The sequence below is a fragment of the Gopherus flavomarginatus genome, chromosome 3, assembly GCF_025201925.1.
Source record: "Gopherus flavomarginatus isolate rGopFla2 chromosome 3, rGopFla2.mat.asm, whole genome shotgun sequence".
NCBI lineage: Eukaryota > Metazoa > Chordata > Testudines > Testudinidae > Gopherus > Gopherus flavomarginatus.
The window spans coordinates 140,802,043-140,820,102 of record NC_066619.1 but is presented as its reverse complement, the minus strand read 5'-3'; the positions used below and the strand labels follow the sequence as shown (position 1 = coordinate 140,820,102).

Genomic DNA, 18,060 nt, shown 5'->3' with positions numbered 1-18,060 from the left:
AAGGGGGTGGGGCTGCAAGCTGCAGCCGAGCGGCAGGAACTCAGGCCCTGCTGGAACACCATGCCGCTGCAGCGCTGTCCGGGAGAGGGGGTAAGCAGAATGGTAAGGGGCCGGGGCCAGAGACGGGCACCCCCCTGACCCTAGCCCCTCTGAGCTGGGCACCCCTGACCCCATCCTACCCATGGCCCTGACCCCCAGCTCCGAGCCCAGCCCCTCCGAGCCGGACACCCTCTGTCATAAACAGATAAGTAAGAGTTAATAGAACAGAAGTACTTCATCTCTCTTTTGCCTGTAAAGGGTTAACAAGATCAGTGAGCCAGGCTGTCACCTGACCAGAGGACCAATCAGGGGACAGGATACTTTCAAATCTTGAGGGAGGGAAGTTTCTGTGTGTGCTGTTAGTTTTTGGTTGTTGTTCACTCTGGGGGCTCAGAGGCACCAGACGTGCAACCAGGTTTCTCTCCAATCTCCCTGATACAAGTTCTTATAGATTCAAAATAGTAAGTACTAGGTGATTAGGCTAGTTAGGCTTATGCTTGTTTTCTTTATTTGCAAATGTGTATTTGGCTGGAAGGAGTTCAAATTTGCATTTTGCTGAAAGGATTTTAATTTGTACTTGTATACCAAGGCTGGGAGGGTATTCCCAGTGTCCATAGCTGAAAGACCCTGTACCTATTCCATTTTAAATTTACAAAGATAATTTTTCTTTTTTCTTTCTTTCTTTAATTAAAAGCTTTTCTTGTTTAAGAACCTGATTGTTGTTTTTTATTCTGGTGAGACCCCAGGGGCCTGGGTCTGGATCCACCAGTGAATTGATGGGGAGAAAGGAGGGAAGAGGGAGAGAGAGGTTAATTTTCTTTCTGTGTTAGGATTACTTTCTCTCGCAGGGAAAGTCTGGGAGTGGGAGAGAGAAGGAGGGGGAAAGGTGCATTTTCCTCTCTGCTTAAGATTCAAGGAGTTTGAATCACAGTGATCTTCCAGGGTAACCCAGGGAGGGGAAGCCTGGGAGAGGCAATGGTGAGGGAAAGGATTTACTTTCCTTGTGTTAAGATCCAGAGGGACTGGGTCTCGGGGATTCCCGGGCAAGGTTTTGGGGAGACCAGAGTGTACCAGGCACTGGAATTCCTGGTTGGTGGCAGCGCTACAAGTACTAAGCTGGTAATTGAGCTTAGAGGAATTCATGCTGGTACCCCATCTTTTGGATGCTAAGGTTCAGAGTGGGGAATTATACCATGACACCCCCCGACCCCATCTCCCCACAGCCCTGAGCCCAGCCCTTGTGAGCCAGGCACCCCCCAACCCCGAGCCCAGCTCCCCACACAGCCCTGGGCAACAGCAGCACCACCCCTAGGCAGCGACAGCCCAGTGGCATCAACAATCACCATCACCCAGCAACAGCCCATCATGTAATTGCAAATGTTTACATACCATTAAAGCATTTATGTTTTTAAATAATGTATTTAGTGTATTTTCAAATTATTACAAATTAATTTTTGAATGTATTTCACTAGTTATTTTTTACACTTCCAAATACATGTTACTATAGTATTGCAACGTATTTTTTTTTTATGGAAGGGGCCCCTGAAATTGCTTTGCCCCGGGCCCCTGAATCCTCTGGGCGGCCCTGTAATTGTCAGTCTGGGAGTTTATCCAATAGGCAACTTTCCACTAAGGCAGCTATTACAAATCAACAGCAATAGACTTTTCTAACTAGATTATTGATCAAAACATCCTGAGCCATCCCTGTTTGTAAGATACAAACTAATTTTTTTCTAGTTACTTTGTTTACTGAAGGCATTTGAAATAAACAATTAGATTTCCCTCTTTAAAACATTCACATCAGCCTTTTAAAGTGGTCAAGGAAAGTTTCCTGAAATTAGGAAGCTACTCAGTCCACTGTTGCCAAATTAAAATGGGATAACTAATGAGTATATAACAACTTACCCAGATCTCCCACAATCACTTCTTGTACCTTTAAAAAAAATCTGTTGTTCTTTCAAACAAAACCAACCCCCACTCACAACATATTCAGCTGCCACAGTGGTGCACATTGTATAAATATGTACACAAAGGTGGAGATAGTTACACATACTGGACATTAAGATTATTTTTCTACTGTGCAGAGGTTCCTTAGTTTCTCTCTCTTGGTAGGTTGATAGACCTGGATTGGGTACTTGAATTTCATACCTACTTTTCTCGTTTTCCCAAATTCACATTACTCCTGGGGGAATTCTGCACACAATAGTTTAAAATTCTGTATATTTTATTTGTCAAAAATAACATAATATAGTCACACCAGTTTCAATTATTTTTGGTCATTTATTTCAAAATACCTGTCAGCAAGTATGTCTCTAACAATACAGACAACAAAAATGATTCAGGAAAGGTTTTTTTGACAAATAGATTCCGTGCTAGGCATATTAATACAGAACTCTGAGTAATAATTCATTTAAACTACAATACAGAACCATATTTCCTGCATGCCTCAGAAGCAGTTTAAAGACTTGGGGGAGTCAGGGGTAATGGAGGAGCTGAGGGAGTGGGAAGTAAATTGCTGGGAAGGAGTCTGGGTGTGAACTTGGAGAATTGTTGGGTATGGGTGGGAAAAGTATGGAACAGGTTTTCTGGTGCGGGGTAAGGAGAGATTCCTCCATGTAGACCCTGGCTGAACCCTTGCTTCTCCCATTCAGTCAGGCACATCTGCCCTTGTTCCCATGCGTTCCTGCACCCTTTTGTGTCTTGGCATCCCCTATCCACATATATCCTTCCACACCCCCTCCCGCTATCCTCATGTGGCCCTACACCCCTCCCCCTGTCCCCATATGTCTCTGTGCCCCCACCCAGCCACTCCCCAGTCCCTATGTAGCTCTACATCTCCTCTCCCACCACAATATGGCCTTGGACCTTCCTCCCCACTGTGGCCCTGTGTCTCCAATCCCATTCAGCCCCTGCCCCAGTCTGTCCTCCCCAACTAGTCCTTATGAGCCCCTTTATGACCCGCCCCCCCCAGCAGCAGTAGCATAGCTGGGGGAGAGCAGGGGAGCGGCTGCTCCCCACTGAGCACATTCCCCCAAAGTGGTGCCTTTTTAATTTTTACACTCACCCCAGCAGTCCAGGTCTTCGGTGACAATTTAGCGGTGGGTCCTTCAGCTGCTCCAGGTCTTCAGAGGCAAGTTCTTCAGTCTTCAGCTGCAAGACTTGGGGTTTTCTTTCTTTTTTTGCCCTTCTCTGCTTTGGAACCTTTTTTAATGTGTTCGCTCCACCTGCTGGTAGAACCTGCCTACGCCACTGCCCAGCAGCCCCACACTGTCTGTCTCCCCATAGCCCCTGTCTCCTGACCTGGCCCGCTGCAAAGAAGGCAGGCTCTTTCTCCTCCCTCATTGGCCTGGAGTTGCTGCTGTGGTCTATTGCCACAGCATCCTCTGGTGGACAAAAAAGTCAGGACTGAAGAAGTTATTTTCTGCTGAGAGCTGCTGCTGTTCTTGTGCCACAGTGCCCTCTGGTGGGGAAAAATGCAGAACTGCAGCAACACTTTGGCAGAGCTTTTTTCTATGCAAAAAATTAAAAATGTATGACTCATTAATCATGTGCATGCACATCTTTCTAGTTTTTGAAGAATGGGGTTGCCTATATGGCCAACCCCTATCTCACATATGTTGCTGAAAGGTCTAAAACTACACAATTGGGCTCTATTCATTTTTTAAAAATTGGATCCTATTTTTGTAAAGGGATCAGAGGTAATTGTGGGAGATTTGCATTAATTATTTATTAATAATCCAATATTTTGTCTTTGCATGCACTGGATTAAGCAGCTTCATACTTTTGGGAAATGTCCTGATTCCTATTTGAAAGACTAATGTAACTATTTTAATTTCAACAGCTATTACACTGCTGACTGCTACTTTTTGCTCACCTTGATGAGTTGAATTTGAACAAGATATGGCCTTTGTTGTATGAAGAACTGTACATAGAGTTAAAATGCGTAATTTCCCAGGATTGCGTATGCATGAATGTATGTTATCTTTTTTCCCTTCTGTAGTAGTGGATTTGTCTTGCTTTCATTTCTTTAGATGCACTATGGAAGTGGTCATACAAGTGCAGGTGTTTCTCCTAAGATAATGAAGGGCCATAATCCATTTAATGCCGATGTAAAATCTTAACTGCAGTTTCTGCTAAGAACTTTTCATATAGACCCTGAGTCCACAGCTTGGCCTGGGCCATGAGGGCTGGCTAACAAACAATACATAGCTAAGAGAAAGCTGGGGTAAACAGATAACTGTGTGTGTTTCAAGTCATTGAGCTGAGTCAGCATAACTCCGAATGTAATGGGCATCCTTATCATGAGTTATAGATACATGAAGCACTTAGAGAGGCCTCATGGTTACTCCCCAATGCAGGGAGAAGATAGTGGTACAATACCCCTCAGATCCCAGACAGAGTTCAGGGAGAGGCCTAATATGATTGATATAAGTTATGACACCTTCCCCTCACAGATGTATGCCAATCCTAGCTCACAGAAATGCAAAGGTAAACTTATAAACAATTGTTGTTATTAAGAACTAATTACTACTTTTTTGCTTTAAATCTCCATGAATGTACCTGTTGGTCAACTGGAAGAGCTGCTACCTCAATCCCCTGAACTCCAAAATTAGGATTTAACCCATACACTTTAATAGACATAGTTTGGGGGTAATTACCTATGTGTCAGCAAGACATTAATTTGGGCCATGAGTGGCACCATTATGTAATCTTTTACACCATTGGTTTATTGTGCTTCTCTTGTTTTGCTGCTAGAACCTATCCAGGGGCTTGAGAAAAGCCATCCCCATTGCTTCTCTCTGCCCAATGAGCACCCTATATAATTTATTGTAATTAATTGTTCTGCAGTGTCTCTGAGCCTAATAATCAAGATGATACTCTGCTAGCGCTGTGCGTAATAAACTCCTGTGCTTGACATCTACATGGTATGGATGTATGTTCCTTCAATAAGAAGCTGAGAAAGAGAGAGAGGGTGGGAGATCAAAGCAGCACAAAAGTTGTAAGCACAGAGAGAAACTTTTCCTCTTTCTTGCCCACGATCTTGAGATTCCTAATATAATAATTCCTATAGGCAGATCACGCATCTGTGTGACATACACATATCTGTCTATATGAGGATTTCATCTTCCATATGAGGATGTTAACAGATTAAGCCTCACAACACACCTATGAGATTAGGAAGTATTATAATTGCAGATTGGAAGCTGAAGCACAGAGAGATCAAGAATCAGCTTTGGAAATGAGGCTCAAGGTCTGGACACTTAAATATGTGTGCACAATGACATGTGTAAATGGGGGTTTAGATACCTAAATAACTATTGGCATATGCTGTTGAAGTAACTGCATAGGCCAGGACCTCTCCCCACTACAACTTTGGCCCTGCATAACATATCCAAGGTCACACAGTGAAATGTCAGCAGAGCTTGAACTAGACCTCACATCTTCTAAGTCCCTGACCTGGGCCTTAAACCACAAGGCCTAACAACCCGAGGCAGAACTTTTCAGATTCTTTAGCTGGCTGGACTGAGGAAACAGTATTTTGGCTCTGCAAACAGACCACTAGAAAGAAGGATACGAGCCAAAGCTAGCTCATCTTCTTTCTTTAACGAAATGTGCACTGCTCAATGATGCAGCACCCTCCCATCCCATACTCAAGGTGTGCAGTGACCTTAGTATTTGTATTGATAGTTTTCTTTGTCACAGGATTTCTTTTCATGATCCACACTTTGGCAGAAACAAGAACGAGGGAATCTGCTGCAGTGGCTTCTTTACGTACATACATAACTGACTCTTATTGGCACAAACTACAATAATGATACCAGTTCAGGTCTGACTTCTTTTGTGATCCCACTTTATATCATATCTCAGCTTACTATTGGTGGGCCCAATCCTGCTGTGATGCTCCCTGGTTCCTGATAGGAAGGACACACTCGAATTACTCATGAGACAATGGAGTTGATAGGCCAAATGGGCCCATCTCAAAACAGGGCAAACTGCAAAAGGCAAAAATGGGCCACTCATCTGGACAAGCTGAGGGATAACGGTGCTGCAAACAGTTCAAGCAGCTTTAAAAAGCTTTAAAAGTTACTATGTCGGAATCAGGAAAAAATATTAAAAAAAAAAAGAATTGCTAGCCCTAGAGGTTTTTATGGTGTTGATCTCCCTTGCAGATTCTCTGACGGCTAACATGGCCTGAGTGCCACAAGAAGCTGTTCCCACGCTCACGGCATTCATAGGGCCTCTCCCCTGTGTGGATTCTCTCATGTTCAGAAAGGCCTGAGCTCTTAGTGAAGCAGTTTCCACATTCACTGCATTCATAGGGCCTCTCCCCTGTGTGGATTCTCTGATGGGTAGTGAGGTTTGAAAGGCGATTGAAGGTTTTCCCACACTCACAGCATTCATAGGACCTCTCACCTGTGTGGATTTTCTGATGCTTTATATGGGTTGAGTAGTCACATCAGTTTTTCCCAGGGTATGGCAACACTTGCAACTTCAAAGCGCTGCCACGGGAGCGCTCCCGCTGCAGCACTTTGAAGTGCGATTGTGGTTGCGGCACCAGTGCTGGGAGAGAGCTCTCCCAGCGCTGCAGGTACTCCACCTCCCCGCGGGGATTAGCAAACAGTTCTGGGAGCCGCACTCCCAGCGCTGGGGCACTGTTTACACTGGCGCTTTACAGCGCTGTAACTTGCTGCGCTCGGCGGGTGTTTTTTCACACCCTTGAGAAAGTTGCAGCGCTGTAAAGCACCAGTATAGCCAAGGCCCACACTCAGCACATGTATTTTTTCTCTTTCCCCTGAAGATTTCCTGCTGTTTTCTGGTTTCCTTGAGGTCTGTCTGAGTTCCCCAACAGGAAATACATTTACCTACTTTCTCCCCTGGCTGCTTTACCTGCTCTCTTTCTGGTCTGTGCTGAATGTCATGGGATTTTTCCTACTTATGACTCCTGGACACATTATTTTTCAATCTTTGTGATAATTCTCTATGTTAATCCATTTTCTCAACATTTTCCTCCTGAGAATTCTGTTCCTCTTTCTCACGCACCATTGCGTCACCTGCTGTGATAGAGACAGAAATGTCAGACAGGGATGGAAAGGGGAAGGCCAAACCAAAACAAGTGCTGGAGAGAGGTCAAAGAAAAACCAGGAACTGAACTCCCCCAAACTTTTCCCCCAAATGTTGCAGTAGGATTTTATGTTTATGTTTTATCTGATTTAGAATGAAGGATAAAGAATAATTATGTACCATGCATTAAGTGTATTGGCGTATGATCTGATCACATCCTGCCAACCACTCTTTTTGAGTAACAGAAAGGAATGGCTAATGGGCCAATGGGTAGAGATACATCAGCCAGAATCTGAGTCTGGACTGATTTCAAGGCAGTAACAGACCTTTGAGGATCACCAATTTGTTGCAGGTTTAGCATTTTAAAATAAGTAAAAGAATGCCATGGCTGTTTTCTTTTGCATTGCAATTTGATGTTCCTGTTCAAAATGTTGTGTGTCAATTAATTCTGGTTTGTGTGTGAATGAGGAATGTGTGTGTTAAGAGGTAAGTGTGAAGGCCATCGCTGAACCAGATGTACAAGGGAGGAAGCAGCAAGAGATGCAAGGGTGCCAGGAAGCTGCAACACGCCCCTGTTGAAATGCCAGAGGAGGGCTGATTGATGACTCTAAAGATGAGACAGGCACCTATCAGTGGGTAGAAAATAGCTGTGATCAAAACCAACTTGGGATAACTCCCTGAGGAACTACTTGATGAAAGATCAAGATGAAGGATGAAAAGGACAATTTAAGAAAACAAGCACTCGTCAAACAATTCATTACAACATGATGGTGCAAAACTCATTGGTCCCAATGAAGGAAAATCAGTATTGTCAGGGAAAAGACCATCACCTTAATGATTTGATCAAACAGCCTGAGGCTCCTTTATTTCATACAAGCATATATGCAGGGAGAGACAGCATAGACCCCATGCAAAAGGCTAGCTGCTCTACATGTTACAAATTTTACCAAGCTTATAAAGTTTAAAACTGCAAAATGTAGCACGCTGGTTACACATGTTATTTGCCTTATTTGGAATGTAATGTTGATAACAAGCAAGCTGACCAATTAATTCTTCATCTATGGCAAAACCCCCATTTTCCATCTATGCCTTTTCCTGTTATTGTCTTTGCCAATCAAGTCTGCGGTTTGACTGTTCTAGCACCTTTTCTGTAGTCCCGACAGCAAACTCAGCTGTTCTAACTTAACAGATCTTCTGGTTGCCCTTTATCCAATTCTAGTTCCTCTTTTTGGGGCCCTGACCACATCCTTCTGCCTCGGCATGCCCTTTATAAAAGAAAAAAAACAAGTTTAGCAGAAGTTAAAACTCTTGCTCCTAGCTAAAGGCTTTTAGGCCTACTTTTACTCTATTCTCAGCAAAAAGCCTGGGGCCTTGGGTAAGGTGAGGGGGGGCGGGTTTACCTATCAGTATATAACCAGGGTGCCTTGCCATGAAACTTTGGGTTCATTCTGCCAAGACTTCCCCAGAGGATTGTATTGCAACCGACAGAACCCAGCTCCTCCTACCCATGATCAAACTAGCTGGCCACTAGGTTGATCCGGACTCTAGACTGGTAACTATAACATCGACTGGCGGCACAGTGTGTGTGTGTAGTGTGTGATTGAATGCATATGCTAATTGTTGTAGCTCCAATAAATGTGGCATATTGCCTTTTCCCCTGAAAAAGATCCCGTGTGCTTCTTATAAGCATAACAGGATAACACCCACAAGGCAGCTAGCTAGCACATCTTGCAGGGACTGTTCAAATTAAGTTGTTCATCAAGACACACCTGGTTGACAATGGACCATGGGAAAAGAGTGGACTGTCATCATGTGGACTATCTGGAATCTAGGTAATGGCTTCCTGCAATGACTGAGGGAAATTGGGCATGAACACGTGACTTGCACATGTGACTCCAAAATCCATCTTGTTGCTGTAATTTTCCACAGGAAGAACAATGGGATGCCCTACACATGGCAAAAGTATAAAAGGTCCTAGAAACACCTCCATTTTGTCTTCAATCCTGCTTCTTACCTCTGGAGGAACTTTGCTACAAACTGAAGCTCTGAACAAAGGACTGAATGACCCATCCCAGCCATAGATGTACTCCAGAGACTTGACCTAAGCCAACAGTTTATTTCATCACTGCTACAAGCCTGAACCAAGAACTTTGCCATTACTGCATGTAATTGATTCCCTTAGCCAATTTTACCTCTCCCCTTTCTTTCTTTTTATGAATAAAGCTTTAGATATTAGATACTAAAGAATGGGCACCAGCATTATTTTTGAATAAGATTTAAGTTGTATATTGACCTGGGAGTGGCTATCCCTTTGGGATCAGAAGAAACTATCATTTAATGACACTGGTTGTAAAGAACTACTCATCTCTGAATCCGGTGTTTTTGGTGGTGTTATAAGAACCAGAATGCCTGAGAAAACTGCCTTTATGTTTTCTTGTTGGCCAGTGTGGGAAACAGGAGTTTACTTTAGTGGCTGGTTTGATCTATCTTATAAAGGAGCAGGAGTACTTGTGGCACCTTAGAGACTAACAAATTTATTTGAGCATAAGCTTTCGTGGGCTATAGCCCACTTTATCAGATGCATGCTACGCTCAGATAAATTTGTTAGTCTCTTAGGTGCCACAAGTACTCCTGTTCTTTTTGCGGATACAGACTAACACGGCTGCTACTCTGAAACTTATAAAAGAATAACCACCAGTTTTGGGTTGTTGTCATAAACAGATGGTTAAGGGTTAATGCCTTTTTTACCTGTAAAAGGTTAAAAAGTTCACCAAGCCTAGCTAACACATGACCAGAGGGACCGATGGGGGAACAAGATGTTTCAAAAGGAAGGAGGGATGTTTTTCCTTTGTTTAGAGTTTCAGTTTCAGGAATGAAAAAGATCAAGGAACAGCTTCTTATCAGAGTAGTAAGTTTTAGAAAGGAATTAATAGGTTTATGTTTATTCCTTTGTAACCTGTCTTATGCAATTACAGGTAGAATCAAATTAGATATTTTTTTGTGTAACTAAATTTGTGCCCAGGGGAACATCCTCTGTGTTTTGAATCTGTTGTCTGTGAGAGTAGCTGGTATGGTAATCTCTCCCAGAGGATTTTTGCTTTACCTTTCTTTTCCTTAATTAAAAGCCTTTTTCTTAATACCTGATTGATGTTTCCTTGTTTTTAGATCCAAGGAGATTGGATCTGGACTCAGCAGGGATTGGTGGGAGAAAGGAGGAGGGATGGTTAATTTCTCCTTGTTTTAAGATCTAAGGGATTGGAGCTGGACTCACCAGGGAATTGGTGAAGGAGTCTCTCAAGGCTACCCAGGGAGGGGAAGGTTTTGGGGAGAAAGGGAGTGATCCAGACACTGAAAATTCTGGATGGTGACAGTGATACCAGATCTAAGCTAGTAATTAAGCTTAGAAGTGTCCATGCAGGTCCCCACATCTGTACCCTAAAGTTCAGAGTGGGGAAGGAACCTTGACAGTTGTGTTTGCCCTATTTCTCAGCAGTTCGTCCTGAATTTGGCATCCTCAGTTGTGACACGCTAAGGCTTGGTGACAAAGTGCCAAGGGAGGGGTCTGGGTTGTGGATTTAGAGAGTTAGGTGACCCAACCTTCAGACAGTCTCCCTTGGGACCACCCTCTTTAGGGTACGTCTAAGGTGCATCAGGGAGTCGGCCGCCATCAAAATCCCAGGTGCGGAATAAAATTCTGCCTCCTTAAGCTCATGTTTTCTATGCCTAGAATTCAACTGCCAGCAGATGGATCAGACTGAACAGGTTTCAAACCTCGAGGAGGCTCTTACCTTCTAAACAGGGACAGCTGTTTTCTAGTAAAATCACTACAAGGGAAGGAGAAAACTCGAAAGAGGTTCCTCCTGGCGCTCACATACGTGAACCCAAATACTCTCTCAGTCCTCAAAGAGAGACCTGGAGAAGGAGACTTGCTGAAGCAAAGACACAGGAGTCTCTGAGGTTTCCCTGGCACATCGCCCTGTCCTGCCTGGCTGACGTCAGCATGTCTCTGTGAGGTCACCACCTCCCCACCACCTTTGACCAATAGTCTGAGGTCCTGCAAAAGGCCTTTGTGATGTCATTGCCACACCCCTCCCTTGCTGTGCTAATGTCCTGCCCCTGGTCAGGCACTTTGGAGGTTTGAGCTACTCCCTGTGGATCACCTCACTCAAGGAGCATTCGTTCTAGGCAGCAAGCCAGTAGTTTTGGATCATCTGCAAATTTTGTCAGCTCACTGTTTAGCAGATCATTTATGAATATGTTGACTAGTCCTGGTCCCAGTACAGACACCACTAGTTACCTGTTTCCATCCTGAAAACTGACCATTTAGTCCTACCCTTTGTTTCCTATCTTTTAACCACTTATTGATCCACATGAGGACCTTCCGGATGTGAAAGTGAGCCGGCATGTTATGGTATGGGGTACCGGCAAGAGCCAGTACGTTATGCCAGCATGGCCCGGCTTCCCCAGACTGGTGATTTAAAGGGCCCAAGGCTCCCTGTAGCACCTGGAGCCCTGGGTCCTTTAAATCACCTCCCGAGCCCCTCTGCCGGAGCCCCAGGGAGCAAATCACTGCCGTGGCAGTTGCTCTCTCCCGCTCTGCGAACACAGAGCACAGACAGCAGAAGCTTACTTGCCGTCGGGGGGGGCACCATTGTCCGAACTGTGGCACCTCCCTGACACCCCTTCCCTAAGGACCCACACTCACACCACCTCTCCTCCCGAGGCCACACCCACAGAACGCCTCTTCCCCGGGACTGCACCCTTTCCCCCTCCCCCATCATTTGTCCTAACAGCCAGTAAAGAGAGGTGTGGCCATGGCCCTCTAAATTTCCTGTCTCTCCCCCCCCCCCGCCAACACAAGCTCTCTACCCCACCTTGCACATTGCAGTTGAAAAGTAGCTGGCAATCTAGTAGGATGCCCATGGAACAATGGGATAGAGACCTGCATCATGTGAAGCTGTACCAGCCCGGGAGGCATTGCAAACCCTTCCCAAAGCACCCTGGAGCCAGTTGCACAGTGGGATAGCTACCCACAGTGCACTGCTCTCCATGGCAATCCAAGAGATGCCAGCATGGATGTGCTCTGATGACACAGGGGCATAGGGTGGACATGCAACAACTGTTCAATTAAAACACTTTAACTCAGGCCACATTAATCTTTCATGTAGACATAGCTTAAGAGTGAGACAAGACCTAGCTCCGTTGAAATTAAAGAATCACAACTTCCTCCATAGTTAGCAGGATTTGAACCTGCACAGGGAGACCGCAACAGATTTCTAGTCCACCACTTTAACCACTCGGCACAACTACTTGTTTGATGCTGTTAGAGAAAAATGCAGTTCTCTCTTTTTTGTTTGGGTGCAGCAAAATCAAATACTTTATTATTTCTCCAGCAATTGCAATAGAGGGAGGGAGTGCCCTAGGACACTGGGTCGCCCCTGTCCCGGACAGGTCTCTCAACAGGTAAACAATTACAGCAAGGATTTATACCTTTGTTACAGACAATAACAAGCAATTATACAGATAATAATGAGCAACAGCTGCATTTTGTTTATACATGGGCTATCCTGCTATCTTATTTTCCTCACTTCTGGGTGCCAGTCTATGTATTTGATTATCAGTGCAAGGTCGTGATAACTTCTCACTCAGTTCTTTCCTACTCACCTCACACAATCCTTGCTTCTACAAATCTCACGTCATTAGGGTTACAGCTGGCCTAACTCTTGCTAACAGACTGACATGCATTAAGATCCCCTACAAATCCTTGTCAATTCTTTTCCTTCTTCCACAATGTGTTGCTCTCACTACACTCTAGTTCTGTTCTCACTGAGTGATCAGTTCCAGTTGTTTCCTCAGACCATCTTCAACAACGCACACACTGCTGTGCCGTTGTGTAAGTGTGTCCATGGCTGAACAGCAAGAATTCCTGCTCCCTTCCCTTCTGGCTGGAACATGAGGAGAGTGTTTTTGTGGTTAATGATGGGGCTGTAGATTGTTGTCCATTTCCTGCCTAGATCATTCAGACAGTCCCTTTCCCGTCATATCCCCAGTATATCAGTGATTGCAATAGCAGGGGGCAGGTTTTCTCTGGGGCACTGAGCTTTGCCAGGGGGTTGGTGGCTCCTGTCTTTCCTCACCCTGGAGTAAACTCAGCTTTTTATTCCATCCTTGATGTTTCAAGGAATAACAACAGATGACCAAAGAAAGAGGTGGACAGGGTGGGTCTCAGGGGAGGGGTAGAGAGGAGTGGGTGGTGGGCAGGGCCGGTCTCAGGGGAAGGGCCAGAGAGGTACAAGCAGTGGGCAGGGCAGGTCTCAGGGGAGGGTCAGAGAGGTGCAAGTGTTGGGCAGGGCTGGTCTTAGGGGAGGAGGCAGAGAGGTGTGAGCGATGGGCAGGGTGGGTCTCAGGGGAGGGGGAAGAGAGGTAGGAGCGGTGGGCAGGGCAGGTCTCAGGGGAGGGGCAGGGATGTGTGGGTGGTGGGCAGAGTTGGTCTCAGGGAGGAGGCAGAGAGGTGCGGGCAATGGGTAGGGTGAGTCTCGGGGGGGGAGGCAGAGAAGTGTGGGCACGAGGGTCTCAAGGGAGGGCTCAGAGAGGTGTGGGCAGGGCGGGTCTCAGGGGAGGGGGCAGAGAGCTGTGGGCAATGAGGAGGGCGGGTCTCAGGGGAGGGGGCATAGAGGTATGGGTGATGGGCAAGGTGAGTCTCAGGGGAGGGGGCAGAGAGGTGTGGGCAGCAGGCAGACCTTGGGGTAGGGGGTGGAGAGGTGCGAGGAGGCCTTGGGGGAGGAGAGGAGCGAGCGAAAGGTGGACCAGCAGGCCTCAGCCAAAGAGGAAGAGCAGGGGTGGGAAGTGGACAAATGGGAGTGAGGGTAGAGCACAGGTAGGGCCTCAAAGGGAGGAGACTGAGGGAAGGGAGTGAAGTGGGGAAACAGCACCATGGTCTGGGCAGGGCTGCCCACAGGATTCAGGGGGCCTGGGGTAAAACATTTTCAGGGGCCTCTTCCGTAAAAAAATTTGCAATAATCTAGAATACTATATTCTCATGGGAGCCCCTGCAGGGCCTGGGACAAATTGCCCCACCTGCCACCCCATTCAATGGCCCTGCCCTCAGCCTCTTCTCCTAAGTCCTCTTCCCCCTAATTATTTTTCGTTGCCCTCCCCTAGACTCTCTCCAATTTGTTTCTGTAGTGGGGAGAGGGAGTGTGAAAACAGGATGCAATGCTCCAGATGTGGCCTCACCAGTGCTGAACAGAGGGGAATAATCACGTCCCTCAATCTGCTTGCAATGCTCCTACTAATCCAGCCCAATATGACCAGTTACATTGGTCTACAATTTTTGAGAAGTCGTCTGCTTCAGAGATAAAATGATATTTATTATGTTTTTTGATGTGCTGAATTCAAATATGACAATTAAAACAACTGATTGGCTACTGTTTCTAAGATATTTAAGTTTTTACATTTTATGTCTATGTATATTGTGAAGATAGTAGAATTTTAATCTTAAATTGTAAACCTGTCTTTTCATGTGTTTATGGTTGCTTTCCATGATAATATTTCACCTGTCCTGTTTATGTAACACTTTAAAAATCAGCAAAAGTGTTATAAACATAAAATTTATTATGAAACAAAAGGCAAAAAACTATTCTGTACATAGTTTAGTCCTATTCAATGTCTACTCGGCGCTTCTTGGCTTGTCTCTTGTATTCATTAAATGGAGCATCTCTTGTCACTGTCCAGCAATAGTTTGCAAGCATTGATGGGCTCCATTTGCCCTGATAGCCTGCCAGGAGATTCCACTGCTGTAGACTGGAGCCCAACAGCTCTGCCTTACTCTTGGGTAGTTCCAAATCCCTAACAAGGTCATTCAGTTCACCTTGTGTTATGAGGTGTGGTTCAGAGGAGGAGGATGGGAGAAAATGTGGGTCCTGTGATATTGATGGTTCAGGACCAGAAGTTTCATCCTTTTCCTTTTCCTCATCTGACTCAAGTGAGAAGGATTCTGGTGCATCAGGAACCGGCAGTCCTTCTCCGTGGGGTACTGGGCGTATAGCTGATGGAAGGTTTGGACAATACACAGTCCACTTTTTCTTCTTTGACACACCTTTCCCAACTGGAGGCACCATGCAGAAGTAACAATTGCTGGTATGATCTGTTGGCTCTCTCCAAATCATTGGCACTGCAAAAGGCATAATTTCCTTTTCCTGTTCAATCACTGGCCAAGATTTGTTGCACAAGTGTTGCAGCATATGTGTGAGGCCCACCTCTTGTCCTGATCTCCAATTTTGCAGCCAAAAGAAAGGTGATAGGCTTTCTTAACCAGAGTGGTTAGACTGCGCTTTTGTGATGCAAAAGTCACTTCACCACAAACATAGCAGAAGTTATCTGCACTGTTCACACAAGTACGAGGCATCTCTGCTCACTTTGGTTAAACAGAAATGTGTCCCTTTGCAAAATCAGACACTGACAAATAAGAGAGCACGACACTGTATGATTTCGAGAGCTGATATAGGGCAATTTGTTCAGTAGAGTGATGTAAGCTTCATTATGATTGCATCCTCCATGACTTCTAGGAATAACATGATGCAATTCATATCATGTATGACACAATACCAGCTTCAGATTGCATCATTCATTGTTTTGCCTAAAAAGCAAGTACTGTCCAAACCCAGTCATAGATTTAGTCATAGATCCAGTCAAAGATGTATTTTAGTCATTTCTGGTTTAAATTGAGATCCCTTCCCTTTATAACTCACTTATCCTCCGCCATTCCCAAGTCAAGGGTCGTATATACTGACCCAATAGCATATCTTGAAAACTAGAGCCAATCAACAATTTTAAGCATCATTTTCGTTTTCAGTGACCCAGAATTAGTAAAGTTGGACTACATTTATTTCAGAAGCATTTTGGCTGTAGAGCAGTGTTACCCATATTGAATGTAACCACAGCAATATTTGATAAATTGGTTCCTGTCCATTCAGGAGGTTATTTCCCACCTATTTATAAATAATTGTTAGACCTGAATAAAGATATTGCAGACAAAACCAGGTATGCCAACCTGACTAAAGTCAGGCTAACAGGTTTTTTGGGTAATTCCTGTCAGGGACTCTAACCCAGATGGCAAAGTTCGTTTTCTGACCACGAGAGAGACAGGCAACACCAACAAGGTCCGATCAAAAGCTCTTTATTGACAAGTGCACGCATCTATAGAGAGCAGCTCATCTCCAGAGAGAACCAGCCTGCTCTTTACATCTTAGTATAAGCCTATATAGACAGTTCTGTCGCATCATAAATTATTTACAGGAGCAACCCACCCCCTTCTTTTAACAACTAGAAACTAGACACTTTTAGTATACTTGTTTTACAGCATTAGGTGATTAACAATGTCTTAGCAAGCACCAAAAGTTAGGAATATAGGGGAGTTAAAACAGACAGAGAACTGAACCAAGGAGTGAAAACAGGGAGGCTGGGATTTCTTATCAGTTCTTCAAAGGAACTGTTCCTAACACCGCACAGTTGGTACTATACCAGGGATGCAGCCTCTTCCTTATCTCACTTTTTCCCAGCACTTGTGAGGTATGCTGCTGCTTCTCAGTGTTTTCCACTAAGGAATGCAAGGAACTCTAACCCAGACGGCAAAGTTTGTTGTCTGACCGCGAGACAGACAGGCAACACCAGCAAGGTTTCATCAAAAGCTTTTTATTGACAAGTGCATGCATCAATAGAGAGCAGCTTGTTTATTAAGCCAGAGTGATTAACATAATGAAGATGCTCTAAGTGGAGGGGAGAGAGCTGTCCCGTCTGTGTAGTTAACCCATCTCCCTCAGAGGCGGTAGCTATGTCAGTGGGGGAAGCTATGCTGGTGAATGTGCAAGCTGTGGTGTCTACATGTATATATAAAGTTTAATCAAACCCCATTTTTAAAAGCCCTGTGGTCTGGGAATAGAAAAGGAGCTCTCTGAGGCTGAGCCCATCCTTCAAAATCCTTAAGATCACTGACTTGCCTTGGCAAATGTCAGGGGAGTATAGCTCAGTGGTACAGTGTTTGGCTGTAAATCAAGAAGTCCTTGGTTCAAACCCAAGTACCCCCTTACAAACCTCCTCCTTCATTAAAAATAATTCCATTTCCAGTATGTTCAGAAGCTCCACTAAATAGGGGTCCCTGAAATGAATGGACACACTTCATGCTTTCCTATGCAAATGCATAAAAACCTAACAAACATGTTCCTTTGCTGAAATCACTTCCAATCCTCTAAGTGTCTAGGCTTGTTTTTGTCAATTAAACAAAGGCACATGAAAACTCATTTGCAGGTCCTTGGCCTCCATGGGCAACAATGTGCAGAAGAACAAGAACCACATCCACTTGGGAGGAATGGACTAGTCTGTATGACATTTGGAAAGTAAGTTGCCATTGGGACAGAAAACTCTACTGGAGGTGGACAGGAGCCTGTTACAAAACTAAAATAACCAAGATTTCCCAAACTCCCTGTAACACATTCAAACCTCTCTTTGCACACATGGTATCAATTGGGGCTCTAATAAATGGCAGCCTTCCTTTAACACAGATCATTGTTCCTTTAACTTTCAGATGCATCCAAATGGCAGCAGTTTAGAGGTCATGGGCTGCTAGTTCATGAGCAGGAGCAGAGTCTCTGTAAGTTTACCAACCATAGAGCTTGTTATGTCTGCATCTAAGTAAGTGCAGAGTTATTTCAATGGCTCCTACACTGACACCTGCTGCCCTTTCTGTCTGGTTAATTGCACTATTTGGAACCTGCTCCTAAAATTGCACCCTTTCTGAGAGTGTCAAAACTGCCCAAGGAAACCCCATTGGGTTTCAATGGCAGCGCAGGCAAGGACCTGATGGGACAGCACAGGGGTTTCAGCATTCCTCCTTCATGGTAGGGTCAGAGGTTGCTACTAGCATGACTGTGGGGTTCTATTCCTGGCTGTGGGAGGAAAGGG

General features: G+C 44.9%; 1 non-coding gene across 1 annotated transcript; it reads left to right on the top strand.

Moving 5' to 3' along the window:
- Positions 1–17,114: 17,114 nt before the first annotated feature.
- TRNAY-GUA (transfer RNA tyrosine (anticodon GUA)) lies at positions 17,115–17,186 on the top strand. The gene has a single exon. It is a non-coding gene; the product is annotated as a tRNA-Tyr (tRNA).
- Positions 17,187–18,060: the final 874 nt, after the last annotated feature.